This window comes from Eleutherodactylus coqui, chromosome 10 (genome assembly GCF_035609145.1).
Source record: "Eleutherodactylus coqui strain aEleCoq1 chromosome 10, aEleCoq1.hap1, whole genome shotgun sequence".
In the NCBI taxonomy this organism is placed as follows: domain Eukaryota; kingdom Metazoa; phylum Chordata; class Amphibia; order Anura; family Eleutherodactylidae; genus Eleutherodactylus; species Eleutherodactylus coqui.
Genome location: NC_089846.1, coordinates 65,187,928 through 65,212,581, shown reverse-complemented (window position 1 = coordinate 65,212,581; position 24,654 = coordinate 65,187,928). Strand labels below are relative to the sequence as shown.

Genomic DNA, 24,654 nt, shown 5'->3' with positions numbered 1-24,654 from the left:
ACTTTGCTCCAGAGGCATTGGCAGCTGAAGTCCGATCTCTTTTTGCTGCGGTAAATGCTGCGCTTTTTCCGTCTTAATAAATGCAGTCATCATCGCCGGTATGAGATTTAAAGCCAATATTCCCGGTTACGTGCTGCGGACACGATGGTGTAGCTTAACGGTAGTCATTAGGAGGATGTGGGCATATGACACCAAATGTGGAGTGTAATGAAGTGTTGTGGCGGGCATCATTCTAAGTACCTGTACATCTAATTCCCCTCATTCGCTGCAGTTGTCTCCACAGCGGTGCGGTGCCAGGGAATATGCCTCTCCATTTCCTTTTCATATCTAGTTACGCACACAGTTTAGTTTCTGCCATAACAGCACTCGCCGTTCAGACACCGCGCTCCATACAGATCGCTCATCAGCTCCTCTCGCTCTTCACTTAATGGACGTTTTGTTGTACAGCTCCAGTCTTATTAATCTAGAGAGAAATCCTTGCCGGCTGGAAGAAGCTACCTGCATCTCAAATAGGTTCGGCTCCTGGCTTCTCGGATGCCGGGCATCACCGCTGATCCTGGGGATGAGCATGATCAGCGGGGAATTTATCATTTTCTCCCTTCCACCCGGCGGGGTAGTGATACGGCTTTTCTTGCCGCTAATAGTTTATGGTTGTCTTGTCCGTCCGCTCGTCATACTTCATTATTTGCCAGCTAGAATTTTCCAGTTCGGCTTCCTCACAGATCTTGTCTGTTCCAATCTCCGAGAGGAGCAGCGATGCTGAGGATTATATCAGATGTCCGAGGGTGTTCTTTCTAGTCTTGTCAGTAGTAGATGAGGTCCGCTAGGATATAAGTAGAGGGAAATCTCAATAATGCAGAAAATACTGCAATAAAATGTGCAAGAGGTAAGCCGAGCAGAGATGATGGATTAGTGGCAGAATCTGTACGAAGGTGGTGGCCATACATCTTAGCTGGCAGCCGAATGCTTGCTTAGCCAACCGCTATCCTTTCTGGCTTTCCCATAGGCGTGCATGCCTGGTCGGCCAAGGCGATTGTGTTCTTTATGCCTCCTTGGAACAAAGGGTCGGGCTAGTTGAAATCCAGCATGTCTTGATCCTTCTTTCCCCCAACATCTGCCATCGGAGGAGATTCGGCGCACCCTCATACACATTTGGGCAATGTTTATTTTAGGTAACTTTTTATTCTGGGATATCTTCTTCAAGGTTCCCTTATAAATTCGTTTCTATGGCTGATAATCTGGTGTGTCTGATAACTCCGCTTCTGTCAAGTCTCATTGATTGCAGGTTAACAAAGTGTTTTTCATTGCTTTCTAATATATATTGTTAGTAATGTAGTAAACGAGTGACCTGAAAGTCATTTAAAGGGGGTTTTCAACTTTTTGAATACTTCAATAAAGAGGTTGTCCAGGTGCAAGGCAATTAAAAAAAAAAAGTGATCAATTTATATAGGCCATTAACGACCGTAAAGGCAACAGTGCTTACCTGTCCCTTTCCACAGCGATCCAGCTGTACAGCCCCACGGTCCTTCCGGTCTTTGCTTTGCACCTGCACCACCTGACCACTGCAGCCAATCAGAGGCCGCAGTGGTCAGGTGTGGTTCTCCTGGCAGCATGACTCTTAATACTAATCTTTACATGTATGGCGCCAACATATTCCGCAGGGCTTTAGAAACCAGGGAAAACGTACACAAAATAAGTCCTATAATATTGTCACCTGCTTTTCTGGACCAGAATAGGACATGCAGTGGTGCAGGGTATACGGACAGGTGTCTGACTGTCCAATGTGTGTGGCACCTATTTTTCACGGACACAGTTGTGCGAATATGACCAAGGCTACATTCACATGGAGTGTTTGCTGCAGCCGAAAAATCCATACCAAAAGTCACACCACACTTCACCTATTGAGCTGAAATTGTGAAATCTGCTGCAGCGCTGCATCACAATCCACACTAAGTGGTGCGAATCCGCCACACGTGAGCGCAGCCTGAGGGTACGTACATATGGGGCGCAGTTTCCGCAGTGGAAAAAATCCACCACAGATTTAGCTGAATTTCACTGCAAAAGCCACATGTATTACATGTGAATTTGCTACACATTCACCCCGGTGGTTTGAAGGGGCGAAATCCACAATACAAATTGGATACAAATTGGGGAAGCATATTCACATGCATGTATCCCTTTTCAATGGACAAATCCGCATTCGGAATAAAGAGTCAAATCTGCACCCCGTTACCTTCAGAGGGGTTCATGCTGTATAATGCTACAGTGCAGAATCCCTTTGACGATAATGGGATGCAAATTTGCTGCAGAACCTGAGGTGGATTCTGCTGTGTGAGCATACCCTTCTCTACATGATCCCCAGCGGTGATGTCAGTCGGGGTGGCACATCACCACTGTGCCAGTGATTGGCAGGGGTCACCCATCAAATGCAACGTGTCATCTGTCTGTAGCCAAACGGACCTCTAGGGCAAAGTACAACCATCGGTGTGGGAGCAGTAGCCATTGGTAAAGGAGAGAGTGACTATTAGTTATTTTTCACCCCATACAGTTATTAAAGGGATTTTCTGAAAGTCTGAAGATCCCTTTAATATAGAACCTAAAAAAATGTCTTTCTACAGAATGACTGTCCATCCTGCGGATGCTTTCCTCTCTGATGCAGCGTTGGCTGGCTGCAGGCAGGATGTGATCGCACACTTCTCTCATCTGATTCACACTGAAGTCCAGTCACGTCGCCACTCAGTAGTGAGTAACGCTCTGCTCCACACTGTAAGGAGTCTCCGCACTCCCTGCGGACCCTGCTGATGAGAACCTTGCTACCACGGCAGGAAGTGCTGCTCTCCCGCAGAACAATTATCACTTGTATGTAAAACCACAGGTGCAGGAGGGAATGCCTGGCATTTACACAGCTTGGACAGCATATCTGTTTAGGGCGCATGCAGGAAGCGCAAGTCCGAGTCCTTCCTGGAGGGAAGAGCAGGAAACTAGGAGCAATTCTGGAAATGGACAGTGCGCTGCAGATAAGAGTGGGAGAGGAGTAGGCTCAGCCGAAAGCAGCATCAAGTGCAGCCGCCTTTATCTAGAAAACACACTGCACTATTGATTTAAGCAGATGTCCTGCATTGCTTGGGTTATGGGTTGTTCAGTATTAGAAAAACATGGCTGCTTTCTGCAAAAAATGGCATCACACCTGTCCACAGTTTGTGTGCGGTATTGGATTTGGACATATTGACTTCAGTGGGGCTGAGCTGCAATAGCATATACAAGCCATAGAAACACGAGGTGCTGTTTTAGGAAGAAAGCGGCCATGCTTTTCTAATCCTGTAGAACCCCTTTAAGTCCTTAACATCATCAACTAATTTGCTGCAGAACATGGACTAATCTCCAGGATTCCTAAATAGCCTTGTCTACAATACATCGGAGGTTCAGCTCGGAGCCTCCGTCACAAATTCTGTTAAAGGGTAACTTTAAAAAAAAAAAAAAAAAACGCATTACATGAAAGCAGTTTTAATTGGTGGGGTTTGGCTGCTGAGACCTCTGCAAGTCTCGGCTTGAAGCACTCGGCTGAGCGCAGTGCCCATTCAGCTATTTCCATCACTGCTTGGAGCGGTGTACAGGCTCCATAGAAAGTCTGTGGAGTCCATACACCCCCCCCCCCTACAGTGACAGCCAAAGGGGCACAGCGCTCAGCTTTATATACTGCCTAAAAAAGGGTGGTCTGAGCAGGGGGAACCGTCCTGTATTACAGCCATATCTTCTAATGGGGGTGTTGGCACTTAGATTCTTCTTATAAAACAAACTCTTGAAAGGCGTTGTCCGGGACCTTTACTACTGATAACATACCCTTTGCTGATCGGCAAAGGGTAGGTTTTCCTTAAAGAGCAGGAAATAGCTGATTGGCTGCGGTCCACCACTTGGGATCCCCACTGATCAGCTGCTCAATGGCCTGCCATCAGTACGGACAGTGCTGAAAGCAGATAGCGCTGTCAGTATTGCAGTGGCCTGGTTTGGTACTACAGTCACAGCTTCCATTGTTTCCAATGGGAGCTGTGCCTGCAGTACCAACCTGGGGTGTTGCAATACAGGCAGCACTGTCCACATCGGTGATCAGCTGATCGGTGCGGATCCTAAGCTGCACACCCCAGCCGATCAACAATTGATAATCTATCCTGAGGCTAGATCATCAATAGTAAACCTTCTGAAAATGAATATTTTAATACTGCAACTAAGAGAATCCATGAATGCCACATCGTTTGAAACAATGTTTCTTCCTGTGAAGTTACGTTGTGTGCAATCAGCCATTTTCATCTCAGATGAAGAACTTCTATAAATGACTGAACAGGTTTCCGTGGAGGGAGAAGCTCATTAGCTGCAGTCACTCAGTAATAGATCCTTGTTGATACGGTCCTCAGTATGGAGGACGTTTGTTCCTTTGGAGGACAGAGGAGAAATCATTCTTAAAATGTTCTCTGCGTTGTCACCTTCAGCTGCCTTGTCATCTCTTCCCCGGCACAGAGGCGTGCAGTGCTTTATGACATATGACGGGGTCCTTAGGCTGGAACACATCACGTCCCTTGCAGTCAGTGTTCCTCTCCACATCCGTGACAGTGACAAGTTAGAACGGCTGAACGGGGCCGAGCCGATTTCTACATCTCTTCTATATAAACTGCCATGTTCCATCTCACTAAAGGGCGCATCGTTTCACACTTTCAGTAAACTGTGGGTGTCCGTTAAAAGAGGGTTCCCATAGCAAAATTTGTGTATGTTACATGGTAAAATCCATTAGGATTCCTCAACAGAATGGTCAAGCTGTGGATTCAAGTCTGTGGCGTCTCCGGAAATCTGCACAATTTTTTTTTCCATATTAACATGGTATGTAAGGCCGAAAAAAGACACATGTCCGTCTAGTTCAGCCTATTACCATCAATGTTTATCCAGAGGAAGGCAAAAGAAAATCCCAATAAGGTTCCAGTTACGTGTGGATGTGGTTTTCAGAAACCAGTCTACATGTATTTGTTTTGTAAAGGGTCATGGATTTTCCTAAAATGCCTGACACAACTAATCCATCTAAACAATTCCTTAGTCTTTGATGTTGGTCTTGCAGTTGCCTCTTCATATACCGTATGTTGGATGGCCATGTTATTTAAGACCCCAACTTTTGTGAGTCCCCCAAATTTTTTACAGAAATTAGACCCGTGACCCCGGAGCGCAGCAGAAGATCAAGTGACAAGTTTTCTCTGAATTGGTTTGTGTGAATCCACATTAAATTGGAAAATCCAGCAATCTGAGCAATTTCCAACAAGGCCTGGCCATCGGTGCTTGAGTAGCCGGGGCTGGGATTTCACTACCAACCTTGTGGGGTTTTCAATTGTGACAGTGTGAGGAGTATACTAAGAATGGTGCGATCGAGAAAAAGCTTCCATAAACAGCTACTCAATGAGGGGTGCCAGAGGAGGGTGTCAAGAATCAACCTGAGGAACAGGCAGTTCACAGTTAAGCAAATTGTAGCCGAATACAGTACTGATGCAACAACTGAAGGCGGTTTCACATCTAAGTTATAAACTCCGGTCGGAGGTTCTGTCGCAGATCTGGCTGAAAATATCGGAAGAAAAGGTGCAGCATACAGCGTTTTTTCTGTCATCCAAAAGCTGAGACGAAACCGTTTGGCCTCAGATTCCCCTTTCCTGCTCCCTGAATGGAGCAGGAAAGTGGAATCCCTAGCGCAGATGTGAAAGCATCCATAAATGTCCGAACGCACAACTTGTCTTTCCTAAGCACAGATGGGCTATAACAGCAGACGACCTGTTCCAGCACTGTTGCTGTCTTAAGAAAAACAGAAAGGTGAGACTCCAGTAGACAAAAAAGTACAATAACTGGATTACTGAGCAGTGGGAAAATATCACCTGGTCACATAAATCCGGATTTCTGTTGCACTGTGTTGAGGGAGGGCCAGAATTTGAGGCAAGCAGCATGAATCGATGAACCCTTCCTGTCAGCTGATCAGAACATGTCAGCACCTCCAACTACAAAAAGCTTCATGTCCGCAGGGGCCAATATTCCTGTAGAACAATTTTACCATCTAGTGGAAGCTGCGCCACAATGAATTGCTGCGGTTCTGAAGGCCAACATGCTACTAATAAAGTGGCCATGCAGTGTACTTATCGTGTCTTAAAGAGCTCTTCAAGGAGAAACACCGCATATTGCTGCAGTCTTATAAGGTGTTTGACATTTGCATAGAACAAAAGAAAAACTCCAGAGCTGCAAGTCTCAGGAACTGGTGTCCACTTCCAGTTGGAGTGGACACGGGTGGAGCGATGCAACCTGATTGTAGGATCTTATATTATAGGTGGTTCCGGAACTGATGCAAAACGAAATTGGTGCTAATCTTTCCTTAAGAGATTGCTGTCCCTCCGCACGCCTGCTGTTACATCGCTCTGTTGGCGCCACGTGAGCTCTACACGGCGGTGCGGAATGTATACCACGGTCTTCCTGAGAAAGCTTTGTCTCCCAGCCTATATCGGGGAAGGGATTTCTCTCCAGTAGAGGGGGGGGGGGGGGGGGGAATACAGTCTTGTCTTTAACCCTCTGATCGACAAGCCTAAATTAAAGCTGACATGGCCACTTAGGAGCCTCGGACTTTACAAATAGGTCATAGCTGCGTGAGATGATGTGGCTGGAAGTATGTCATAACTAATTACCTCTATGAGGGCTCAGTGCCCCCCCTCATCTCTAACCCTGACGAACCGCACAACTGCAGCGTTTCCAGAAAGGCGCAAAATAATTCATGGGGCTCCATCAAGGGAAGGACATGAATGAATGTCATATTGCTGCTAAATGGGGTCATACCGAGTGGTTGTGAATGAATAGCCCCCCTGCTTTGTGCCTCTGTTTATTACAAGATGCCAGAGTCACAGAGCCGGACCCCTTTCATTAGATAAAAGTAGATTAAAGCCGGGCCCCCGGGGGAGGTAAACACTCTGTATGATTGGTAGGGAGATAAATAATTCATAACTGTGTTTTAATCTCTGAAGAGTCTTTCAATAAAGCCTCGTGCATCTCGTATCATGGCCGCACTTACACCTCATTTACTTTTCAGCTTTTTAATATTAATATGTGTTGACGGCAGTTTTCCACAACCTCATAATATCCAGGCTGCGGGCTTGTTACGTTCTCTATATATGCCATAATATAGAGGGCACGGGAGCTCATTACCAGTATAGAATATGCATTTCCACTGCAATTAAAAAGTCTGCTGCCAATGTTAGGCCTCGTTCACATCTGTGCTGGCGTCTCTATTGTAGCTTCTGATAAGGGTGCTTCTAGACAAGCCAACTATCGGCCGGAAAATCGCTTATTTGGGTGATTATGACCAATAGTCGTCCCATGTAAAAGCAGGACCTGAGAGGTTACTGAGCAAGAAATCGCTCGCTAGTCGTTTCAGCAAAATGACTAGTGAGGGACTTGTGGCCGCTCTGTGTAAACAGGCAGTCGTTCATCCGAGTGACTGCCTGTTCACAGGGAATTGAGGAGGGTGGTTGAAAGAGCTCTCTGGCTCACTCCACCTCCATTCACTGAATGACTATCGCTCCTGTGTGTAAGCAGAGGATCAAAAGTCATCCCATGTAAAAGGACCCAGCAGGACACCATAATGGAAACCATCGGCCCCCTTATAGTCGGTGTTATCCGGCACATAAGATCCGGCAGCATTGTGAGGACTGGTTTACGGGGAACCATTATTGTTCAGGCAGTCGTTCGAAACACAACAATAATTGTTCAGTGTAAATATGGGCAACGATCGAACAACGAGGGAGAATTTGTTCACTATTGTTCATTGTTGTGTTTTACGCACACATAAAAACCAAACTATAATCATCCCGGGAGTCGTTCTTCCAGGAATGGCTGCCTGTTTACTCTAAATGGAAGCTGGAAGAGATCTCAGGCCAGCTCTGCCTCCATTTACTGAGCAAGTGTGCAAGCAGGGGGGCGATGATTGTCCTCGCCTCCATTGTTCTGCTCCTGCACAGAACACTGGATGTTCCTAATGGGGCTGTCCGGGTGTGTTATGATATGTATGTTTTAAACTGCATGCCCTTCTGCAATAAAGCAGAGGTACTAATCAGTCCTCTACTCCTGGCAATCCAGCTGACCTCCTCGTCTTTGTTCATGAATGGCCAGGAGAATGACATATGAGCACTATAGCCTCTGATTGGCTGCAGCAGTCAGGTGGTAGACGTTTGAAAACGAAGACCGGGAGGACTGCAGGGTTGTAGCGCTGAATCGCTGGAGGAGAGGACGAGTAAGTACCATTTGCTTTTATTGTTTTACCAACTTGGGATCCAGTTAAAAAAAAATAAAAAATCTCTCACCCGGACAACTTCTTTAGCTGTGATTGGAGGGTAATAGGCTGAACTGGATGGCCATGTGTCATACTATGTTACGCGAGCGACTCCTAGGTCTATGGTGGCATATTGAGTGTACTCAGCTTTTCTAGGAGCAGACTAAGTTATGCATGGCAAAATTTGGAATAAAATCCGCAGGTAGCAAAGTTCAATTTTCCTGCAGGCTTGCATCAGAATCTGTGGCCAAAGTTAGCTTCTTCATCTGGACTGCTCCTACTACCCAGAGGGGGAGTTACAGAGCTTTTCCAGACTCCTGAATGGTAGTAAATATACCATCTAAGACTCTGGGGAAAGGTTGGGGGGGAAACCCAGTAACATGTTGGAAAGTGTTACACTCCCATCGTTGTGTCTCTCCAGAGAAGCCAGCAATTCCTTATTCTGGACAGTCTAGATGAGCAGCCAGCCTCCAACCTTTGGCTCTTGAGCTGTTGCAGAACTGCAACGTGCCAACACTGTTCCATAGTTGGAGATTGTGGCTTTGCAACAGCTGGGGAGCCATAGATGGAAACCACTGCTCTGGGGTTTCTTTTATGAGAATGTCATCGGAAGCCAGGAGGCGGAGTGGATTGTGACCCCAAAAATGTCCTCATGTTGTAGATGAACCAAAACAAATAGCAAGTGAGGTGAACTGAAGTTGGCAGAGGTCAGCAAGCCGGCAGCTGCAGCAACATTGATGGTAGCAGAGGAGGAGCCTATGCAGTGTGCAGAGTTCGTCGCAGCAAATTTGCTACCAAGCACAAGAATCATACCTCACCAACACTCAGGCTGAGATTGGCAGCAGCAACCGCATGACGTGATTGTGTTACTTGCAAGTCAGCAGGAGCGGCGCAGACTGCAGTGGCCAGGAAGTCAGTATAGCCGGTTTTGTTTTATTCAAAAGCCTAAGCACCGACCTCGCTACCCACTGGGATTTCTCACTGTGTAGTCTATGACCTATCCGCCCCTGCTGGGAGGAACCGGTGAAGAGAACATGCACAGTCCATGCAGAGGTCACCCCAGGCAGGTGCCCAGAATCCAAGTACTAACCATATGCAGCAGAGACCATGGATGTAGTTAGATGAGCAGATAGAGCAAGAACTCAGGTTAGACTAAGACTCCGTTCACATCTGCATCAGAGGTTCCACTGGCAGCCTTCAGATTTGGCACAACATGCCGGACAAAATATATTGCATAATGCGGCACGGTTTTGCCTAGTAAAATGTCGGAGGGCATGATGGAAGTTGGGCAGACCCCATCACAGTCAATGGCATCTATTAGGCGCTGTTCATGTCCGTCATAGGACCATCCAGCATTCTGTTTTCTTGCTCTCGTGATGGAACTGGAAGACTAACAGCCAGCGTTATTGTGAACAGAGCTTAACCGGCCTGCGGAAGGCCTTTTCCAGTGGTTGGAGCAGAATTCTATCTCCATGCGAACAGGAAGAAGACCGCAGATACATAAAATTGAACCAAACGGTCACAATGCACATTGCAGGCCGCCCCAAGATGGCTCTAACAGAGGCACTAATGGAATCGACTGAATAAATGCTGAACGGCGTGGTGGGGCAAGTAAATGAGCTGTGTAACAAAGAAACGAGCCTTCCAAGAGTCTGGCAGCTGCTGTGTAAGGTGACACTATACATACAGTTCTGGGAAGGTGGATGCGTGTTCCAGAAATTCTGCGGGATGGGATGTTGTTTCTCTTTTGAACCACAAGATAATCATCTTAAAGTGGCAGAGTCCAACCGTCCCCACGCTTATTTCCTGGATGGAGTTTATTAGCTCACTGCACCCAACCCAGCTCCGCTGCTGTAGACATGTCTAGCCAGGTCTCATCTTCATAGGGAGGGAGGGGGATCTCTGCACAGCTGGCTCTTAAAGAGTTAGCTCTCTCTGCTGAATCCCTGCTAGGATTACGTCCCCCTCCCTTATTACAGCTGGTTATAAAACTTCCCTTTTGATGTAATGGGAGCAGCTGGTAGTATGGGCTGGCAGCCAGTTGCAGAAAAGGGTGGAGTTAAGGCTCTGTTATATACGGCGACCAGTAATGCAGATGTGAAATGTTGGGGAGGGCTGGGGGTGTCTCACATTCATTGCAGTGCCCACACTTTTGGCCTTGTATATTTAAGGGCTGGGTCACTTATGGTCAATTTACCCTTGGTATTATTTGGTTGGTATCTGGGCATTCTGTACATAGTACTGTTATACGTTTTGGGCAGGTATGGAAAAAATGCCGCAAAGTAAGAATGCTTCCAAAAAAAGAAGTGTTAATAGTTTGCATTCTGTGAATTGATAAAAATAAAGCAAATGACCAAAAATAAATCTAAATCAAATCAATGTTTGGTGTGGCCGCTCTTTGCCTTCAAAACAGCATTCGTTCTTCTAGGTACACTTGCACAAAGTTATGGATTTTGTAGGATTATGGTCAAGTGTGTGATTAGGCAATTATACCAAACAGGCGATAATGATCATCATTTTCATGTGTAGGTTGAAACAGAGACAGCTGTGTAGGAGGCTTAAAAGTGGGTGAGAAACAGCCAAACTCTGCTGCAAAGGTGAGGTTGTGGAAGACAGTTTCATGCCGCAGGTCATACACCATGGCAAGGCTGAGCACAGCAACAAGACACAAGGTAGTTATACTCCATCAGCAAGGTCTCTCCCAGGCAAAGATTTCAAAGGTCTGTAATCATATAGTATATGTTGCAGCTTACCCTATGGCTACTCTCCCCTCCCATGTTACATATAGACAGTGGATGTCCACTTCCAAATTTCTATTGGTCAAGAATTCTCGTAATGATATTTAACCTATAAGTGTGAAAATTAATGGCATATTGTCTGGCGATGTCCTCTGAGCAGCTAGATCCAGCGATCGGCCCATTCACAGTGTCTCTTTACTCTTCCCAGAATGCACCTGGAATATGTAATACTGTTGACAATGCCTTACGTTCTTACATGTCGGGCCCTCCAGAACTGTAGTGAAATGTTGGAGGAAAACTGGAACTGATACCCTAATTTTCTATGGGATCATTCATGGCATCCAGCACAACAGTTTTGATGCCAGATGCCTTCCTGCATGCAGCATTCACTGTCCAGTTAAGCATGTTGGACCGATGCACCAAATGCCCCAATGGTTGTGTCTGTCTCCAGTATAGAACCACTGTCCGGACATAGCCGATGTATGGGAAGGCATTCTAAGTATTTCCAGAAGTGTTCTCGGTAGAGGTGAGGCTGTCCTCCATAACGCTTCTATTCAGCAGGATGTGGGCACACCATACATCTGCCAAAACCCTCCATCTGAAAACAAGCACCAGCTAAAGTGTGGCATTCTGTACCTGCCCTATCTACTGTGCCCTGCAGAAAAGTGTCTTTTTTCCGTTGTGACCCATTGATCCCCATGTAATATACCAGTCTATGCACCAATAACGATCCGTAGGCCTTTTAACTGTAGAAGATTACAAGCGAACCACCATTGGGTTTGTCTTTGCTTTTTCAAGTCGTCTTCATGATTGATGCTTGACGTTTAGCGCTCTGTGCTTTTCGCCATCACTTTTACTTGGTTTCCATAGCAGCACTCACATTAATCAATCGATGTGGGCGTCTTGAGTATTAAACACCCAACAAGATTGTACCTGTACGGTGCTACCCGTGTGTTTAGCTGCCTGTATAGCCGCCTACATGATCACACTGGGGAGTTATTCCAACAAGCGGAGGATGTTTTCTCTCTTTTGATGCTCAGGTACAAGGTGTTGATTCGCCGGAAGGCCTGCCGCCCTCCGAAGTTAAAAAGAACTCTGAATCGCCCCAGAATGGCCAAAAAAATACACTTTATTGACAACACATGTTGGAGTCGGATAGGTACCTTCCTTTGAAGGACAACAGCAGTCTATTAGCAAGTTTTACTCTGGTGAATCTGGGGGGATAGGGGCAGTCAACTGTGTACCTTTCTATATGCCCAAATTAGAATTGCGCCTAATTAGTGCCACCCTAATAGATGAGTCTATGGGTTCTCTTACACAGGTTGTTGATTTGAGCATCAATCGTGAAAGTGTGTCAGTAGGAGCTTGTTTACTGCCATTGTCAACCACCCGAGGATCGACAGTACGGGAATGAGCCATCGTTAATAGGTTATCGTTGGCCGTCTTTACATAGAGCGATGTGCGGCCAACCAGTGAGTGCATTTATGCCCACATAAAAGACCCGATCAGCCTATGATTGTGCGAGTATTTACAGTGCCCAGTGATCGGGCAAACTAATGTTATCGCGAAATGTTCTTGCCTAATTTTTGGACTGTGCAAAATACCTCTAACACTCTTTTTCTGGATTGTGAGGTCTTGCCCCATGGTGCAGATGTGATTTAATTTGGGTACAAGTAGGACAAAGTTCACTAACCTTAAAGCAAACTTTCCTCCTAAAAAAACTAAATCGTATCTATTTTTCCCAAATGTATATTTGCCTACTCCAGCAGCTCTCCATCCAGTGTTGGAGACCCACTACCTGCTGTTCGGAACCTGGAAGCAGATGGTGGTTGGCCATATAGCATACACTGTGCACGTGAACACTCAGCCAATCTCAGGCTTCAGCGCCCTTGGAAAAATCACTTATGAAGCCTGAGGGGTCATGTATACAAACTACAGCATGGGACTGCCCGCTAGAGAGATGTTTTGCAGTATTCTGATGGGCCATTGACTTTTCTGGGAGAGTGTTGTGGGCATTCGCAATGACCTGTGCGGGGAGGGGAGGAGGTGAGCTGTGACAATTACCTATTGGATCTTGTGTTATCTATATAAAGGTGTTAACTTTGATTTGTAATCCTGCCTGTGATGATAATGTGATGACTGCTGAGAGGTTTTGTGTACAGAGCAGGAAGTGTCAGAGTGAGAAATGCAGGATTTTAGGGCTTTTTAAAAATCTACATTGTGACTTCGAGTTAAAGGAAAAAAATCACCAAAAATGCTTATAAAATATGTTTAACATAAAAACATGATTTATAGGTCATTATCTGGTGGCACTTTCCCCTTTAAGTTTGCGGTGTTTTCCATTAGCTGATGGCATCTGGAGTCCAGAGGGCACCGTCATGCCTTCCTGGCATAGGTGGCTTAGTCATGGACCAACGTCACAGGTATGAGACACCTTAGGGTTTTCCTTGGACGGTATATCTCTGTGTTTGTTTGCGTTACATATTTATGTTGTGCCGTGTCATGGTGAAATCACAGCAAAAAAAAAAAGTTGTGACGTCCGGGTTGGATCTGTGCGCCGCGTGCCAAGAAGTAAACCTTTGACCACGAGCTCCCATGCTCCTGGCAGCCCCGGCCGCTGCTCTGCCCTACACCTGCTCTTCTCTGCTCTCATGCCAATAGCTGATTTCTCCGCTGGTCACATTTTCCATGTAAATACGTTATTAGTGCATTAGATGAACCATATGGGAAAAAGTCCAGAAAATTGGGTCACTGTGATATTCCTATTGATGTGCTGGGAAAGCAAGAGGAGCAAAAACTGCCATTACCGTGTGAGCGGCGCCAGGCCTTCTCCTTCAGCTGCTGGGTGTTATTGCTGCTATTGAATGTTCAACAACAGTTGGCAACAGTTTGGGAATTTTTACTGCTAGTGGAATAGATTTTCATGCAAATGTCTTAAAGATCATTGCAACGTATAAGAAGATCCGTATGTTACTATATGCAGTAATTGCCACGATTGCGGCAACATTGTCTCTAGTAATTGCTCCCAGAATTGCGTTGCTCAAAGCAAACTGCAGTCTGTGTTTTTACATATTTCTGATTAATTGCCCCATTGGAAGAGTATATAAGAAGCAGGGAAAGAAGATCTGTAACTTCGTGCCACATGGAGTCAACATGTTATAAAAATAAAATTGTTTGCATTTACTTAGAGTAGCCACCTATAGGTGGCGCTAGAGAGTTCCATTGTCTTCTGGAGGCCGGCTGCTTTGCATACTTTTTTTTCAGAGAGCAAAGATGTTACTTGCGCTGTGTTCACACAGGCGAGAGGATTCTTGGCCAGTGAAGCATTGACCATTTCCCGTGCAAATTTTTAAATTTCTTTTGTGTGCCTATATGCGTTTTTGCAATTTTCAGGAGCGATTGGCATATGTTTTGCATCCGTTTTTCACGTGATTGAAAAAAATCACAAGGTCCTGGTTCCTTTTTTCTCATGTAGTCCCCATAGTAAAATGCGTTAAAAACGTATCGCACTCGCACGGCATAGGAGTGCAGTCTGATTTGTTATTTCTCAACACTAATGGGTGATTATATTGAAGAATAAGACATGCAGCTAAACTTCACACTCAGACTATCTGTCCAAGAAAATGTGCATTAACTCATTCAAAGGAACGGGTTCTTTTTCTGTGCACGTTTTGTCCGTCTCGGACTCATTGTCTGTGCTAGAGAGTTAAGGCTGGTTTACAGGGGCCGATCGCTCAAACGACAGTTTGAGTGATCATTTTGCATAAACTATTAAGTAGCTACTCAGCTATTTAAATACCAATTAGGTGTGCAAATAAAGCCTTTGCTGAAAGCAGCTAATAGCCAGAGACTATTATCTGCGCTCAGATCCTTTGTTCTCCACAGGGAAACAATGATATCAGCACTCCCCGTGGAGAACTACTGATAAAAGTAAGTGACGACTTTTAGGTTGGACTGTATTTAATGATCAGACGATGGGCGCACATTTACACGCTCCGATTGTTGCTAAAACGATCGCTGATTAGCGGGGGGGGGGTTTCCCCTTAAGCGATCATTGGCTGGTGTAAATGGGCCTTTAAGATCCTTTCAGACTAGTGTCGATCAACACGCATATCAATCGTCTCAGTTTCATCTTATTTGACACGGGCCGACAATCTGCTTATGGGGATTGAATGATCGCTACTACAGTTGTCAGTCCCCATAGGCTGGCTGTACGTTTTCTTGCTCGCACGGGGAGTTGTACTGCTGATCAGCGAGTCTTTTAATGCTTACTGAAACTGAACGGTCAACCGACCATCAAGCCTTCACTAATTCGCTGGCTGATCGTTGGGCAAAAACACATTCTGAGGAAAATTCAGACCCAATAATCAGCCCATGTAAACGGGCCTTTAGTTGCAAGATATGATCAGATTTTTTGGAAAAGGTGTTTCTGATCTCCCCAGACAAGAATGGATCCCATTCTTGGCATTAAATATACAGCTTAGACCACGACCACATCTATATTTTAGGTTCAGTTTAGTGTATAGGCTGGGAAAATCTGGCCTATCCGGTACATTATAGGCTGTGGTGGATGCCTAACAATGGGCTAGGACGGTCTCCATATGGATATATTATTAGCTTTTTATGACTTATCTGTTCGCCGATGGCTTCATAGTCTACAGGCTTACGGAGGCCATTGTTGGGCATCATCATATCATGTATTTTTGTTGGCCATTAAAAGGTATCATATCTACAAGATGACTTGGTTTCTCTTGCAGGCTCCATGTAATGGACATGTCCTGAGCTTTTCAATAGCTTTTATGACGTGTCCACAAAAGGGATTCCATTATAGCCTTTTTGTATATGACTCCATTCAAAAGAATGGGGTTCATAATTGCGCGAGAATTGTACGTCTTGCAATGCACCAATCTTGCACCATTTTCTCAGGCATGTTAAACGGCCTTATGGGTGGAACGTTAGTGCCACCGTGTATTTGGCGTATAAAACATACAGCAGGATTATTAACGAATTTGCATTATTTTTATTCAACAAATGAATGGAAACGTATCGATACTAGTAAAGTTGTGCAGTTCCCCGTAACATTACCGGGCCTCATCCACCACAATATCTTCCAATGAGAGAGAAATTTGCAGCTAACTTGCGATGATCGGAACAGTTTAAGCCGTGTTCTAATTCTTGGTTTTGTCGCTCGACCTCTCTCCCTTGCGGTAGCATGCAAGTCGCAGTAATCGGCACACTTTTACACGACTCTGGTGCTACCTAATTGCAGCTTGTGGTACCATCTGTTAATCGCACTCATCTCTGCCACCAATATGACGGGGCCAGGGTTGTTTTTTTTTAAATGAAAGTTTTAAAAACTTTTTGGCAGCATCACATTAGAACAAAACTCCTACATTTTGGAAGTGAGACATTAGATACATTGCATGCCCGGTGTCTGGTGCCAGTTACTGGCGGTCTCCCCTGCGCTCTGCCACCAGCACTCCCAGCACATTACTGCAGCAGCACAACTCTGCTCAATAGCGGAGTGATTCCTTTATTAATATGGGGCAGATGATGGATCCGTATTTATCTCCTCTTCACACCTCCAGACGTAACAAAGTGAGAAACGTTTTGTATCTATTATCATTATCGACTTTACAGCTTTCATGTTTGTGTGGATATCGATCTTTTTAAGCTTTCGAACACAGTGAAGGGTGTAAGTAATAGGAACGGTCTTTTACCCAACTGTAGCATTAGATGCAATAGCAATTAGCACTGTATCCTGAAGAACTTGCAGTTAAATAGAAGAGGAGAGAGGGGGTGAAGGGTGCAGGTTTGTGAAGGAAGCCAATTCAACTTATTGATCTGTTCTTGGAACTGTGAAGAACACCTGCGCTGGAAAAATGAAGCTCTTCTAAGTAGTGGACGCTTCTATTTCTGTCACTGGGCTAGGTCTTCAGCTAGTTATACCCCTGATGATCACTTTAGGAAGTGCCTAACTTTACAGGTGACGGTTCAGAATAAGCCCCTGTGTGTACATGAGGAATTCTGCTCCCTTATCTGTTAGCTGGTTGGTGTAGACTAGCTGCTATGATGTGTCTCATACACTGCACACAGAGAAGAGATCCTGCTCTCCTATCTGTGAGATGGTGGGTATAGACTAGCTGCTATGGTGGCTCCATACACTGCACACATAGGAGAGCAGGATCTCTTCTTGATCTGTGAGATTGTGGGTGTAGACTAGCTGCTATGATGTGTCTCATACACTGCACACAGAGAAGAGATCCTGCTCTCCTATCTGTGAGCTGGTGGGTGTAGACTAGCTGCTATGATGGCTCCATACACTGCACACTTAGAGAAGAGATCCTGCTTAGAGATGAGCGAACGTACTCGGATAAGCACTACTCGTCCGAGTAATGTGCTTTATCCGAGTACCTCTCTGCTCGTCCTGAAAGATTCGGGACGCGCTGCGGAGCGGGGAGCTGCAGGGGAGAGCAGGGAGGAATGGAGGGGAGATCTTTCTCTCCTTCTCTCCCGCCCGCTCTGCCCCGCTCCCCGCTGCGACTCACCTGTCAGCAGCGGAGCGCCCCGAATCTTTCAAGACGAGTACAGCGGTACTCGGATAAAGCACATTACTCGGACGAGTAGTGCTTATCCGAGTACGTTCGCTCATCTCTAATCCTGCTCTCCTATCTGTGAGATGGTGGGTATAGACTAGCTGCTATGGTGGCTCCATACACTGCACACATAGGAGAGCAGGATCTCTTCTCTATCTGTGAGCTGGTGGGTGTAGACTAGCTGCTACGGTGGCTCCATACACTGCACACATAGGAGAGCAGGATCTCTTCTTGATCTGTGAGCTGGTGGGTGTAGACTAGCTGCTATGTCATCTCCATACACTGCACACATAAGAGACCAGGATCACTTCTTCATCTGTGAGATGGTGGGTGTAGACTAGCTGCTATGTCTCCATACACTGCACGCATAGAGAAGAGATCCTGCTCTTGCTGTCTGTGAGATGGTGGTTGGAGACTGCAGTTATGATGTCTTCTATACACTGTGTACAGAGAGAACAGCAGATTCTGCTTACTGTAACTGCTGTAGTACACACATGGGTATGAATAACCTCATCATGGAGGACATACAACAGTACTGAGCAGTGTAGATGTGATTCCAGTAACTGTGAGACAGTAAATCACTCACCATTAACTCCAGCAGCTACATCTATGAAAGTCGCTGTCTCCCCCCCTTTCTTCTCCTCTCCATAGACTTCCGTGAGAAATGTGAGATATCACACTCCTCCACTTCTTTATGTCTTGTTATCTCTGTTACTGGAGGTGGAGAACAAATTACAAGGAAGGGAGACCCCTAGTGACCAACAATTCAGGGTGATTTTTCAGCGCAAAACGGCACTTTAGGTAAATGAAGCGATTTGATCTTTTGCTCACATTTGCTAAGATATACACACTAGTTTGTTGAACACTTAGTAGCCATTTATAGCAATCGGTTTGAGCTCCTTCATAGCTTTAAAGTAGTCAGCGAGTCCTAGAACAACCAAGTGTTATTGCTGAGTGCAGGACAAGGCTGTACGATAATGAACGCAGTAAAGAAAGTTTGGGGAGTTGGTGCCGGCAGTGGCGTCTCTCTTCTGTCATGGACCTTCAGAGCTTCACTCTTCTCTCTGCCAGTTTGGTTTAACCTCCTCGCTTAACAAGGGCGCAGCGCCTGTTAATATCTCATCACCCTCCACATTCCAGAATTGTCTTTTTAGGTTAATTAGACAGTGAATGGCCCTCAGCTTTCCTGTCGCCAAACTCTGAACTAAGTTGGCAGTTGGAGAAGTGGAAATTTCTTAATTGTTTCTGATTTCAAAGACCTACAGGAATTAGGTGACCGGCCCCATAGCGGTGTTATAACCACATCACACAATTAGATTGGCCCCAGAGATCCAAGTTCCGAACCTACAATGTAGCAGAGCTGAAGTTGTCACTTATCGTTTGTCGTTGGTCATTTTGTGCATGATAGTAACTCTCTAAAGTTGGGTACAGATATAAGGTTTTTGTCGGAGGTCTAATACAGAAAATTGCCGGTTGTCCGGCGCAACCTGTGGGAAGAGACAAATCGGACAAGTTACATCCCGCCTCATCTGATCTTACGGTTTTCCAAGATGAGTGTTTGAAGATGCAGCCACTTATCCCTTTGCCTCATTAGAAAAAGTGGGGCACATTTACTAATGTGATAATTTCTAGGGCCCATTTACACGGCCTGATCATCATTCAGATATTTGCTGGATCGTGGGGGTCTGAACGATAAATCCAGCAGCTGAACGACGAACGATAATTTATTTGTCATTCCATTTCGGCAGGCATAAAAATCAACTGAAGATTGTCCATGTAAACAGGATCATCTATGAAGAACAGCCTGTTTACCGTGAATTGAGGGGGGTGGCCTGGGGATCACTCTGCCCGCTCCGCCTCCATTCACTGAGCGATCCTCACTTCTTTCATGAGCTTGTCAAACTTTGGCGCATTTCTGGGTCAAAATGTGGCATCAAGTTTTAGAGCTGCTTATGGACCAATTTCACCACAGTGAACAATTCATTACGCTACAAGGAGGCGGGGCTTAGCGGGAAAATGCTGTCTTTGACAGGCTATGTCCCAGAAAATTAAATCTGGTGAGGATTAACACCCTGAGGTCAAACACTCGCAAGGAACCCGCTAACTGCTGGGTGTTGTGTAAAGGCCTTAAAAGTTGCTGATCATTCCACAGAAAAGGTGTTTGCCCAAATATTTGTGATTCTTTTTGCTGGTGCAAGTGTTTTGAGAAGTTCCTGCCCTGGTCTTTCACACATCAGTTTAGAATAGAGGGTACGATGGCTCTATGCAGATCATGAGCCGGCAATGAATACTGGGAGATTTCAGCTCAGAACCTTGTAGACTAGTGAATGCAGATCTAGTCTGTGGTGCAGACTGTAATTTTCCACAAACAATGACTCTCTCATTATAGGGGTTGTCCCACTTCTAGCTGTTTAGTTGCAGGAAGCACTAGCTGTTTAGTTGCAGGAAGCAGACAGCTCCGTACATTGTGCAGTGGCCTGGGTTGGTACTACAAGTGTATGAGACTCAGTCTGCAGTGCCAGCCTCGGACCACTGTGCAATGTACAGAGCTGTCTGCTTCCTGCAGCAAAACAGCTAGAAGTGGGACAACCCCTTTAAGGTAGTTTTATATACATGTATGGAATATAGGTAACTTACAGGAGAGCCTATACTCATCTGTCCTTCATGTTATATGAATAACTGGATAACTTGGAAGTTATAGCTTACATTGCTGATATGGAGATGGGTCTCCAGCCTTTTGCCACCAATGGTAACTTTTTAGGTAATAGTTGTTTTTGTCCTTTTTTTTTTTTCTTCCACTCTTCAAACAGCAGAGCTTGTTATAAAAACAGTAAAGCAAAACTTCTCTTAGAGAGTCTCCAATAACCTAGTCGGTGACTACTAAAGCTTTAACTATTCGCCATATGTGTATTTGTGTTTTTGATCATTCCACTAATCATTCTCTTTTGTTTACAGGAAACAAGAGCTCCGCCCTTCATTACTTTGATGAACCTGTGACTTCCATCAGAGAAAACAAACAAGATGACCTACAGGTAAGTCACTCTCATATGTGAGGTCACAACTTTATGGAGTTCTATAACTACCTAATTTACCCTTCTTTCTAGACCATACAAATTATCTGTATGATGCCACCAGTGTAATGTGTGTATATATATGGCTTTTCCTGCATCTGCCAATCAGTGAATCCTGATCAGTATGTAGGGTTTTATCATTCCTTATCCTTTTTCCCTAAAAACTATACATTCATATATGAATTAAAGGGGTTTTCCAGCACTAAACCTCAGGATAGAACGTCGATAGTTGATTCGTGGAGGTCCTGAGATCAGCTTGGGTGAGCACTGCTGTCACTTTAGCTCATACCGCCACAGCACCATACATAGTATAGTGGCTGTACCTGGTATTGCAGCTAATGCTTTTTTAAAATTTTTTACACGGGCTGACAGTCGTCTGAATGACTGCACAAGTGCTGATGTCGCCTCTAAGGTCTGTCTTAGGACAGAAAGACTTATCGCTGGAACGTGGGCTTCTCGCTTAGTGCTTCACCTTGTGTGTGAATCGCTAAGCGGGGAGCATTTGCCATCGATTTTTACGCTAACTAGAAGTCAGCGATAACGACAATTGAACAAATAGTGAGCGTTTTTGGGGGGGTTTATTTTGCATTTACATCATTATAGCTCAAATTAGTTTGTTTGACGTCACTGCCTGAGAAAAGGCTGCAGCCTCTTCAATCAGCCGATTGGCTGAGATTCCAGTTAGGGAGACCCCACTGATCAACTGCTGATTGGTTCTGATGAGTCATCAATAGGTTAGTCATGTGGTACCTGTTGCAGGACTACAATGATTGGGGCTGGACTCAGATAGACCCCATGGTACCACACAAGGGCTAAAGGGGGTATTCAGGTGAAAAAAAAGATATTAATTAATCCTGCTCATCATTCTGTACAAACATAAGACATCATTCTCTCCTCACCTGATCCCCTGCCGCTCCCTTTCTGATGGTGCCCCGTCCTCCACTCTCTACTTCCTGCTGCAGCAATGACATCAACGACACCTGCTGTAGCCAATCACAGTCTTGCTCTTGGCCAGTGATTAGCTGCAGCAGTCATGTGCCCTGTTATCAGGAAGTCAACGGAAGTGGAAAGTGGCGTGGTATCGGGCACCATCGGAATTGGGAGCAGCAGGCATCAGGTGAAGCGAATATGGCTGCTTTTATGCTTGTACAGTAGGCTGAGCAACTTTCCAAAAACTTTGTTTGCCCAGATAACCCCTTTTTGAAGCTTTAGAGGTACTAATTAGACATAAACCAAGCACAGATACCACTTTGACCTTGCAGTAGAGCTCTTCAAGGCTGGTAGCTTTTGGAAGGAATTTTCCTCTAAGATGCCTAATACAGTATGGAGAGTTCTCCTCCTTTCCTTTGTTTGGATTGGCAGGATGTGTATAGCATGGATCAGACATTGTTCTCATGGCCTCGGGCTGTATGTTACCATTATAGTGTATGGCTGGCTTATGTCCTCTAGGTTTATTATGCTGATTTTGTTGATTCTTTTGTTAATCCAGTTTGTATATTTAGGAACGTTGTCCCTTATGGCCCTTTTAGACGGTTACACAGGAGTGCGTATTGCTGCAATCGCCCACAGTGCTGCCAGCATGGAGGCGGAGCGGGCCGAAGCTCGTTCTCCCCCTCCACTCGCCTCCATTCACAGTAAGCAGACAGTTCCAAAGTGAACTAATGCGGTTTACACTGAATGCATGCAGAAACTGAACACTTCTCATTCAGTGGCTGCATGTGTTTACATGGGACGATTACCGCTCAAAACCCCGCGAGAATCTGAACGATTATCGTCCCGTGTAAAAGAGCCATTACACCAACGTAACGTGTGTTATGTGTGACGACAAGACATTAACCCGCACATGAGAAATTACAGGGCTTTTCCTTATGGGTGGGCACTCGGCAGCTGGGCACTGATGTTGTGATAAGGCCTGGAATGCTATCGGCTAAGTGGCCTTAAGTTCCATCAGATAACTTCAATGGGTTTTTCAACAATCTTCAAGTATGAACTCAAAGGTTGTAGTGAAGTGATTTCAGCGTAGGAAAGCCAAGCACTGCCCCAGATTAGCCCGTTCTCTTCAGTCTGTAGGCGGTTAAAGAGCCTTCAGCGAAGTACAAGAGTTCATAAAACACTGTGTTTTGTTGGTGGCGGATGATGTATCACTGTATATAGATATACATCTATATACAGTAATGCAGTCTGCAAGCAAGTCTTCCAAAAAAGCAGGATTAGTTAAAACTGAGACTATTGCAATCTTGGCCTTGTAGACTTCCAAGTATTGTCAGAGGATCACTAGGTGATATCATAAAGCTAATCAATACAGTTCAGTTTACCTTGAATGGCCACTTTATTAGAGACGCTGGCTCCGTCACAATGGGCGCTTCCCTGTATGGAAATTAGACCTGTGACTGCGGACTGCAGCATAAAATCAAGTGAGCAAGTTTTCCGCAGATCAGTTTCAGTGTGAATCCTCAATAGATGGGAAAATTCAACCATCTGAGCGACTTCCAACGAATGAGGCCTATTTATTGGTGCTAGACTCGCCGGAGCCAGTATTTCATACACTGCCAATGTTGTGGGGTTTTCTTGGGCAGCGATGTAGAGAGTATACTGAGAATGCCATGATCAAGAGAAAACATCCAGCGAAAGGGGATCCTGTGGACGGAAATCCCGTATTTCTCTGACTATAAGATACAGTTTTTAGCAAAATAAAATCTTGCTGAAATGTGTGTGTGCTTAGCGTCCAGAGGCAGGGGGGTCTGACAGATCCAGAGACCCCTGCCTTAATCATCTGGCAGTGCGCTGACCACTCATTGGGAGAATTTTGCAGCCATACATTCCATGGCTACACAGTCCTCCCTGCCCGATCGGTGCAGGACAGGAGCAGTCCCCTCCAGCAGGTATCACTCACATATACCCCCCCCCCCACACACACACACACCTACCTGTACACAGAGACCGACAATAGCAAAGATCAAAGGTCTTGCAGCAGCAGCACCTTTTACAATGTCATAAGCGTGTGACCAGGGAGCAGCTAGAAGAGGTCATGTATTACCACACTTGTATATGGCGATTTAGTGTTAATAAAATCATTGTAAAATGCAGTTTAGGAAATTGCAATTAAATTCAATGCTTGCGCCATTGCTGTCTAAGAACAACAGCTGAGACTCCAGCGGGCAAAAGAGCGCAAAAATTGTATCAGTGAGCAGTGGAAAAACATCGCCTGGTCAGATGAATGCAGATTTCAGTTGCACCGTGCTGATGGGAGGTCAGAATTTGGTGCAAATAGTAGAATGAACCAATGACCCTTCCTGTCAGGTGACGACAGTTCAGGCTGGCCGTGGTGGAGTAATCGTGTGAGGCATGTTTTCTTGGGTCCTCTGATACCTTTGATGGACGCCACAATGAATTGATGCGCTCATATAGGCCAAAGTGGTTCAATGTGCTTACTAGATTGGGAGTCTTTAATAAAGTGGCCATTCAGTGTATTTTAGGGCTATATTAAGGAGTAATATGAGGGGCACAAGACTTTAACATTTAGTACCCACTCAGGATTTACCAGCACAAGGTGCACGGAGCCAAGTCCTGCATATCAAGCCGAGGCGCCAATGTCATCAATTTTTTTTTCCAGACTTTCTCTTTTTTAGGTCAGCATATTTCTGAAGTGTAAGAAGAATGTTCTTCCTCCCAGTCACTTCCCTGATGGGTCTGTTTTAGTAAATCCTTCTATTCCCCACAAAATAAAAAATCTGGAACATAAATTTCTAGGAGACAGAACAGCGAAATGGCGCAACATAGCGTTAGAAGAGAACGTACTCCGGAATTGTTCTTTTCTGGGGAATACAAGGATTTGGTAAATCAAACGTGTCGAAGTGAAAGATTCTCTATAAAGTTTTCCCACTGTGGACGACAGCAATGATTTCTGGTGACGGGCA

General features: G+C 45.3%; 1 protein-coding gene across 6 annotated transcripts in view; it reads left to right on the top strand.

The window, feature by feature from the left end:
* The window catches only part of SIPA1L3 (signal induced proliferation associated 1 like 3), a 158,376-nt gene that overhangs the window by 86,915 nt on the left and 46,807 nt on the right, over positions 1-24,654 (top strand). For all 6 annotated transcript variants that reach the window (XM_066581186.1, XM_066581185.1, XM_066581181.1 and 3 more), the window contains one exon: positions 20,622-20,698. The gene's annotated coding sequence lies outside the window, so the exon portion shown is untranslated. The remainder of the gene's footprint in view (positions 1-20,621; positions 20,699-24,654) is intronic.